Raw genomic sequence first — 8,409 nt, forward strand, 5'->3', positions numbered from 1 at the left:
GTTTCAATCAAACTTATGTCCATTCAAAGTGGTAATAAGTCCAATTGAACTTATGGCCGTTGACTTTATGTCACGACACCATCACATTAAAGCATCGTCATCGAGCCTTGATATGTGTGCAAAGTTTCAATCAAACCTATGGTCATTCAAAGTGGTAATAAGGCCAATTGAACTTAGGGCCGTTGACCTTATGTCACCCACCATCATATTAATGCATTGTCATTGACCCTTGATATGTGTGCAAAGTTTCAATTAAATTTATGGCCATTCAAAGTGGTAACAAGGCCAATGAACTTATGGCCTTTGATATGTGTGCAAAGTTTCAATCAAACTTATGGTCATTCAAAGTGGTAATAAGGCCAATTGAACTTATTGTCGTTGACCTTATGTCACCACACCATCACATTAATGCATTTACATCGACCCTTGATATGTGTGCAAAGTTTCAATCAAACTTATGGCCATCCAAAGTGGTAATAAGGCCAATTGAACTTATGGCCTTTGACCTTATTTCACCACACCATCACATTAATGCATTGTCATCAAGCCTTAATATGTGTGCAAAGTTTCAATCAAACTTATGATCATTCAAAGTGGTAATAAGGCCAATTTAACTTATGGCCGTTGACCTTATGTCACCACATCATCACATTAATGCATTGTCGTCGAGCCTTTATATGCGTGCAAAGTTTCAATCAAACTTATGTCCATTCAAAGTGGTAATAAGGCCAATTGAACTTATGGCCGTTGACCTTATGTCACCACACCATCACATTAATGCATTGTCGTCGAGCCTTGATATGCGTGCAAAGTTTCAATCAAACTTATGATCATTCAAAGTGGTAATAAGGCCAATTGAACTTATGCCCGTTGACCTTATGTCACCACGCCATCACATTAATGCATTGTCATCGACCCTTGATATGTGTGCAAAGTTTCAATCAAACTTATGGCCATTCAAAGTGGTAATAAGGCCAATTGAACTTATGGCCTTTGACCTTATGTCACCACACCATCACATTAATTCATTTTCATCGAGCGTTGATATGTGTGCAAAGTTTCAATCAAAATTATGGCCATTCACAGTGGTAATAAGGCCAATTGAACTTATGGCCGTTGACCTTATGTCACGACACCATCACATTAATGCATTGTCATCGAGCTTTGATATGTGTGCAAAGTTTCAATCAAACTTATGATCATTCAAAGTGGTAATAAGGCCAATTGAATTTATGGCCGTTGACCTTATGTCACCACACCATCGCATTAATGCATTTTCATCGAGCCTTGATATGTGTGCAAAGTTTCAATCAAACTTATGGTCATTCAAAGTGGTAATAAGGCCAATTAAACTTATGGCCTTTGACTTTATGTCACGACACCATCACATTAATGCATCGTCATCGAGCCTTGATATGTGTGCAAAGTTTCAATCAACCTTATGGTCATTCAAAGTGGTAAAAAGGCCAATTGAACTTAGGGCCGTTGACCTTATGTCACCCACCATCATATTAATGCATTGTCATTGACCCTTGATATGTGTGCAAAGTTTCAATCAAATTTATGGCCATTCAAAGTGGTAACAAGGCCAATGAACTTATGGCCTTTGATATGTGTGCAAAGTTTCAATCAAACTTATGGTCATTCAAAGTGGTAATAAGGCCAATTGAACTTATGGTCGTTGACCTTATGTCACCACACCATCACATTAATGCATTTACATCGACCCTTGATATGTGTGCAAAGTTTCAATCAAACTTATGGCCATCCAAAGTGGTAATAAGGCCAATTGAACTTATGGCCTTTGACCTTATGTCACCACACCATCACATTAATGCATTGTCATCAAGCCTTAATATGTGTGCAAAATTTCAATCAAACTTATGATCATTCAAAGTGGTAATAAGGCCAATTTAACTTATGGCCGTTGACCTTATGTCACCACATCATCACATTAATGCATTGTCGTCGAGCCTTGATATGCGTGCAAAGTTTCAATCAAACTTATGTCCATTCAAAGTGGTAATAAGGCCAATTGAACTTATGGCCGTTGACCTTATGTCACCACACCATCACTTTAATGCATTGTCATCGACCCTTGATATGTGTGCAAAGTTTCAATCAAACTTATGATCATTCAAAGTGGTAATAAGGCCAATTGAATTTATGGCCGTTGACCTTATGTCACCACACCATCGCATTAATGCATTTTCATCGAGCCTTGATATGTGTGCAAAGTTTCAATCAAACTTATGGTCATTCAAAGTGGTAATAAGGCCAATTGAACTTATGGCCTTTGATATGTGTGCAAAGTTTCAATCAAACTTATGGTCATTCAAAGTGGTAATAAGGCAAATTGAACTTATGGCCGTTGACCTTATGTCACCACACCATCAAATTAATGCATTGTCATCGACCCTTGATATGTGTGCAAAGTTTCAATCAAACTTATGGCTATTCAAATTGTTAATAAGGCCAATTGAACTTAGGGCCTTTGACCTTATGTCACCACACCATCACATCAATGCATTGTCATCGAGCCTTGATATGTGTGCAAAGTTTCAATCAAACTTATGGCCATTCAAAGTGGTAATAAGGCCAATTGAACTTATGGCCTTTGACCTCATGTCACGACACCATCACATTAATGCATTGTCATCGAGTCTTGATATGTGTGCAAAGTTTCAATCAAACTAATGTTCATTCAAAGTGTTAATAAGGCAAATTGACCTTATGGCCGTTGACCTTATGTCACTACACCATCACATCAATGCATTGTCATCGCGCGTTGATATGTGTGCAAAGTTTCAATCAAACTTATGGCCATCCACAGTGGTATTAAGGCCAATTGAACTTATGGCCGTTGACCTTATGTCACGACACCATCACATTAATGCATTGTCATCGAGCCTTGATATCATCACATTAATGCATTGTCATCGAATATGTGTGCAAAGTTTCAATCAAACTTATGTCCATTCAAAGTGGTAATAAGGCCAATTGAACTTATGGCCATTGACCTTATGTCACCACATCATCACATTAATGCATTGTCATCAAACGTTGATATGTGTGCAAAGTTTCAATCAAACGTATGGCCATTCAAGGTGGTAATAAGGCCAATTGAACTTATGGCTGTTGACCTTATGTCACCACACCATCATATTAATGCATTGTCATCGACCCTTGATACGTGTGCAAAGTTTCAATCAAACTTATGGTCATTCAAAGTGGTAATTAGGCCAATTGAACGTATGGCCGTTAACCTTATGTCACGACACCATTACATTAATGCATTGTCATCGACCCTTGATATGTGAGCAAAGTTTCAATCAAACTTATGGCCATTCAAAGTGGTAATAAAGCCAATTGAACTTATGGCCGTTGACCTTATGTCACGACACCATCACATTAATGCATTGTCATCGAGCCTTGATATGTGTGCAAAGTTTCAGTCAAATTTATGGCCATTCAAAGTGGTAATAAATCCAATTGAACTTATGGCCGTTGACCTTATGTCACGACACCATCACATTAATGCATTGTCATCGACCCTTGATATGTGTGCAAAGTTTCAATCAAACTTATGGCCATTCAAAGTGGTAATAAAGCCAATTGAACTTATGGCCGTTGACCTTATGTCAGGACACCATCACATTAATGCATTGTCATCGAGCCTTGATATGTGTGCAAAGTTTCAGTCAAATTTATGGCCATTCAAAGTGGTAATAAAGCCAATTGAACTTATGGCCGTTGACCTTATGTCACTGCACCATCACATCAACGCATTGCCATCGGTCCTTGATACGTATGCAAAGTTTCAATTTAATCAGACTTCTAGAAAATGGTGAAAATTAAGCTCAAAGATTCCGTTACATACAGGCCAAGCTAATAAAAGCGTGTCAAAAAGGGCTCCAGTATGCTCTTTCGTAGATGTGCCATGCATACAATTCTATCATTAATAAAGGAACGCGTTTTTCGCATTATGTGCAAGGTTTCAAATCTATGGCCATTTGGAGTGGTCATAAGTTCAATTGACCTTATGTCCGTTAACCTTATGTCACCCCACCATCACATGATTGCATTGTCATCGGTCCTTGATACGTATGCAAAGTTTCATTTTAATCAGACTTCTAGAAACCGGCGAAAACTAAGCTCAAAAAATAAAATCGTGTTAATAAAGGAATGCGTTTTTCGCATTATATGCAAGGTTTCAAATCTATGGCCATTTGGGGTGGTCATAAGGTCAATTGACCTTATGTCCGTTAACCTTATGTCACCTCCCATCACATTATTGCATTGCCATCGACCCTTGATACGTGTCAATCAAACTTATGACCATTCAAAGTGGTAATAAGGCCAATTGACCTTATGGCCGTTGACCTTATGTCACCACACCATCACATTAATGTATTGTCATAGACCCTTGATACATGTGCAAAGTTTCAATCAAACTTATGGCCATTCAAAGTGGTAATAAGGCCAATTGACCTTATGGCCGTTGACCTTATGTCACCACACCATCACATTAATGCATTGTCATCTAGCCTTGCAGCCCTATTCTGTGCACTTGACAAATTCACCATCTTGCTTATTTGTCAAGTTTGATAATTTATCAAGTAATTGCTATTCTATGTAAAAAATAAAAAGCCTTTTCGCTGACAAATTGTTAATAGGGGGACTCATGATAGCATATAAACTTATAAGGTGTAAAATTATATCCATTTACACACGCGGTTATATGAACGCACCTAGTAATACTCTTGATAAACTTGATTGTTTTTCAGCTGTATTATTTCCAAAAAAATTTTTTTGATTGTTATACAAATTAAAAAATACCAAGATTAAGTGTAAAATCAAAACTAAAACGCCTTTACTTGCTGATGTTGGAGATTTTTGATGAAAATGCCGTCTGTAATGTCTGCAAGGTTGCATTCCTTTGAGTTTACCGCGTTTACACAATGAAATGTGCGCGTAAATTTATACAAATCGTGTAAATGATTTTTCATACAAAATTTGACAGCTCCTGCGTAAACTGGATAAATTTATACGTCTACACACTTTATAAGGCATTTATACGGTTACATGAGTCCCCCTAATAAGTCAAACGCTCTTGCTAATTTAATTTATACGGATAAACTTAAATTAGAATTCTGTTATTGTGCGATCGAGAGAAAATGGAAGATTTATTACTTTTGCTATTATTGTGGGAAGATCCTCTGGGGATTTTGGGGGTAATTTCAGACGGTTTTGGGGACTCCCTCGGGGTCATTTGGGGGACATTCCGGGATGGTTTTGGGGTTTCCATTGGGTGCTCCCGGGGTCATTTGAGGGTCGTTCCTGTATCGTTTTGGGGACTCCCTCGGGGTCATTTGGGGATCATTCCGGTACAGTTTTGGGGACTCCCTCGGTGTATTTGGGGGTCGTTCCGGTACAGTTTTGGGGACTCCCTCGGGGTAATTTCGGGGTCGTTCCGGGATGTTTATGGGAACTCTCTCGGGGTCGTTTAGGGGTAATTTTGGCATGGCTTTGGGGACTCCCGCGGGGTAATTTGTGGATCATTACGGGGAGGTTTTGGGGAGTCCCTCCGGGTCATTTGGGATCATTCCGGGACGGTTTTGGGGACTCCCTCTGGGTCATTTGGGGGACATTCCGGGATGGTTTTGGGGTTTCCATTGGGTGCTTCCGTGGTCATTTGGGGGTCGTTCCTGTATTTTTGGGGACTCCCTCGGGGTCATTTGGGGATCATTCCGGTACAGTTTTGGGGACTCCCTCGGGGTATTTGGGGGTCGTTCCGGTACAGTTGTGGGGACTCCCACGAAGAAATTTGGGGAACGTTCCGGGATGTTTATGGGGACTCTCTCGGGGTCGTTTAGGGGTAATTTTTGCATGGCTTTGGGGAGTCCCTTGGGGTCATTTGGGGATCATTCCGGGACGGTTTTGGGGACTCCCACGGGGTCATTTGGGGGACATTCTGGGATGATTTTGGGGTTTCCATTGGGTGCTCCCGGGGTCATTTGGGGGTCGTTCCTGTATCGTTTTGGGGACTCCATCGGGGTATTTGGGGGTCGTTCCGGTACAGTTTTGGGGTGTCCCTTGGAGTAATTTGGGAGTCGTTCCGGGATGTTTATGGGGACTCTCTCGGGGTCGTTTAGGGGTAATTTTGGCATGGCTTTGGGGACTCCCGCGGCGTCATTTGGGGATCATTACAGGGAGGTTTTGGGGAGTCCCGCGGGGTCATTTTGGGATCATTCCGGGATGGTTTTGGGGACTCCCTCGAGGTTATTTGGGGGTTCTGTCCCCCAAATGACCCCCAGAGAGCCTCCAAAAAAAATCTCGGAACGACCCCTAATGACCCCGGGAGGACCCGATGGAGACCCCAAAACCATCGCGGAATGGCAACCAAATGACCCGAGGGAGTCCCCAAAACCATCCCAGAATTCTCCCAAATGACTCCGAGGGAGTCCCTAAAAACATCCCGGCAGGACCCTAATTCACCCTGGGAAGACACCGAGGGAGTCGCCAAAACCACACCGGAAAGACCCCGAGGGAGTCCCCAAAATCATCCCGGAAGACACCCAAATTATCCCGAGAGTCCCCAAAAAGATCCCGGAACGACCCCCAAATGCACCCGATGGGGACCCCAAAACAATCCCACAATGTACCCCAAATGACCCCGAGGGAACCCCCAAACCCGTCCCGGAATTATCCCCAAATGACCCCGAGGGAAACCCCAAATACCCCGAGGGAGTCCACAAAGCCATGCCGAAATGACCCGAAAAAAACCCAATTTCGGGGTTAGAAGCATAAAATGAGACATATCGCTCCAATTGCTCATGCGTAGCACGTTCCACTTTTGATTTCTTTGAAAAAACTATGATTTTAAAATACTTGTTACAAAAAATTAAGAACAATATTTATCTCTTACGTCTTTTCCATTTCGCGATTGTTGCACTAAACCGTTGATTTAAATGAAAATAAAATACAGGTCATTAAAATAATAATTTATAAAATAAAAAAAATAATAAATTTAAAAAATGCTTGCTTGCAGTGGGCTTTGAACACGCAACCCCAAACGTGGGAGTCGGGTACGTCATTCACTGTGCCACGATTCACATGCGTACAAGTACATCAAATAACTTGCTTATAACTCACATTAAACTGCTCGCCCTCAACTGCCCCACGCTTAGCTAATTTAGTTCACCCCAATATGGTGAAAATCACAGTTCGTAGAGCTTTTTAGAGTTGTCAAGCTATGCACAGAATAGAAATATTTGTCAACTTGATTACTTGTCAACTTATTGACAATTTGTCAAGTACACAGAATAACCCCGTTGATATGTGTGCAAAGTTTCAATCAAACTTATGGTCATTCAAAGTGGTAATAAGGCCAATTAACCTTATGGACGTTGACCTTATGTCACCAAACCATCACATTAATACATTGTCCTCGGTCCTTGATACGTATGCAAAGTTTCAAATTAACCAGACTTCTAGAAACCGGTGAAAATTAAACTCAAATATTCCGTTACATACAGGCCAGCTAATAAAAGCGTGTTAAAAACGTATTAAAAAAGTATTTATGAACGTATAAACAGGCCTATAAATATAATAAACCTAAAAAAATCAAAAATGTACATATAAATTCCATATAAAAAAAATCAATGACAAATATTCTTTTGGACTATATTTCTGGGTCTTTCTGTCGCCAAAATCGCCAAACTCTTATCTACTCAATTGGAGTTATATAAAAAAATGAGTTTTAAAACACACCCTTATGCTTGCCTAAAAGAGCTCTTTTATGTGGGATTGGGGGGCTTAATGGTGCAGGGTTTATACTTTTTCTACAAAAATACAAAAAATAAAACAAAAGTACAGCCTCATTAATTGTTTTGGTATATTTTTTGACTGATAGACGCCTTACAATTTTATAAATTTTGGTTTAATACGAATATTACGTTTAAGACTAAAACGGATAAAATTTATATTGACTCGAATATATGTCTATGCACATCAATGCTAAAGTCAATTTTGTACAATTTTTAAATTTGGGATAAAAAAAAAATTATTTTATGCTACCTTAACTCGTTTTTTAATTCTATTTACCATAAAAAAGCTTTTGTTCATATTACATTATGGTGAAATTTTTGGTGACTGCTATAAGGTCACTACAACGGTAGGGCAAATGGCTAGGTGAATAAAAAAATCCAATTTGATGCAGGTCTCCGAGATGCAATAAAATGATTTAAAGGCGATGAAATTGCAATACCAAAAATGTGATGAGATGCAATAACGATTTAATTGGTGAAAATGATGTATGAATGTAATAATTGGAAAATTGAATGTGTAGAGAATTTGTAGAAAATGATATTCCCTGGCGCTTGAAAAAGGCTTCACTGGTCACCTTCG

This window comes from Eurosta solidaginis, chromosome X (assembly GCF_040869045.1).
Source record: "Eurosta solidaginis isolate ZX-2024a chromosome X, ASM4086904v1, whole genome shotgun sequence".
NCBI classification, from domain to species: domain Eukaryota; kingdom Metazoa; phylum Arthropoda; class Insecta; order Diptera; family Tephritidae; genus Eurosta; species Eurosta solidaginis.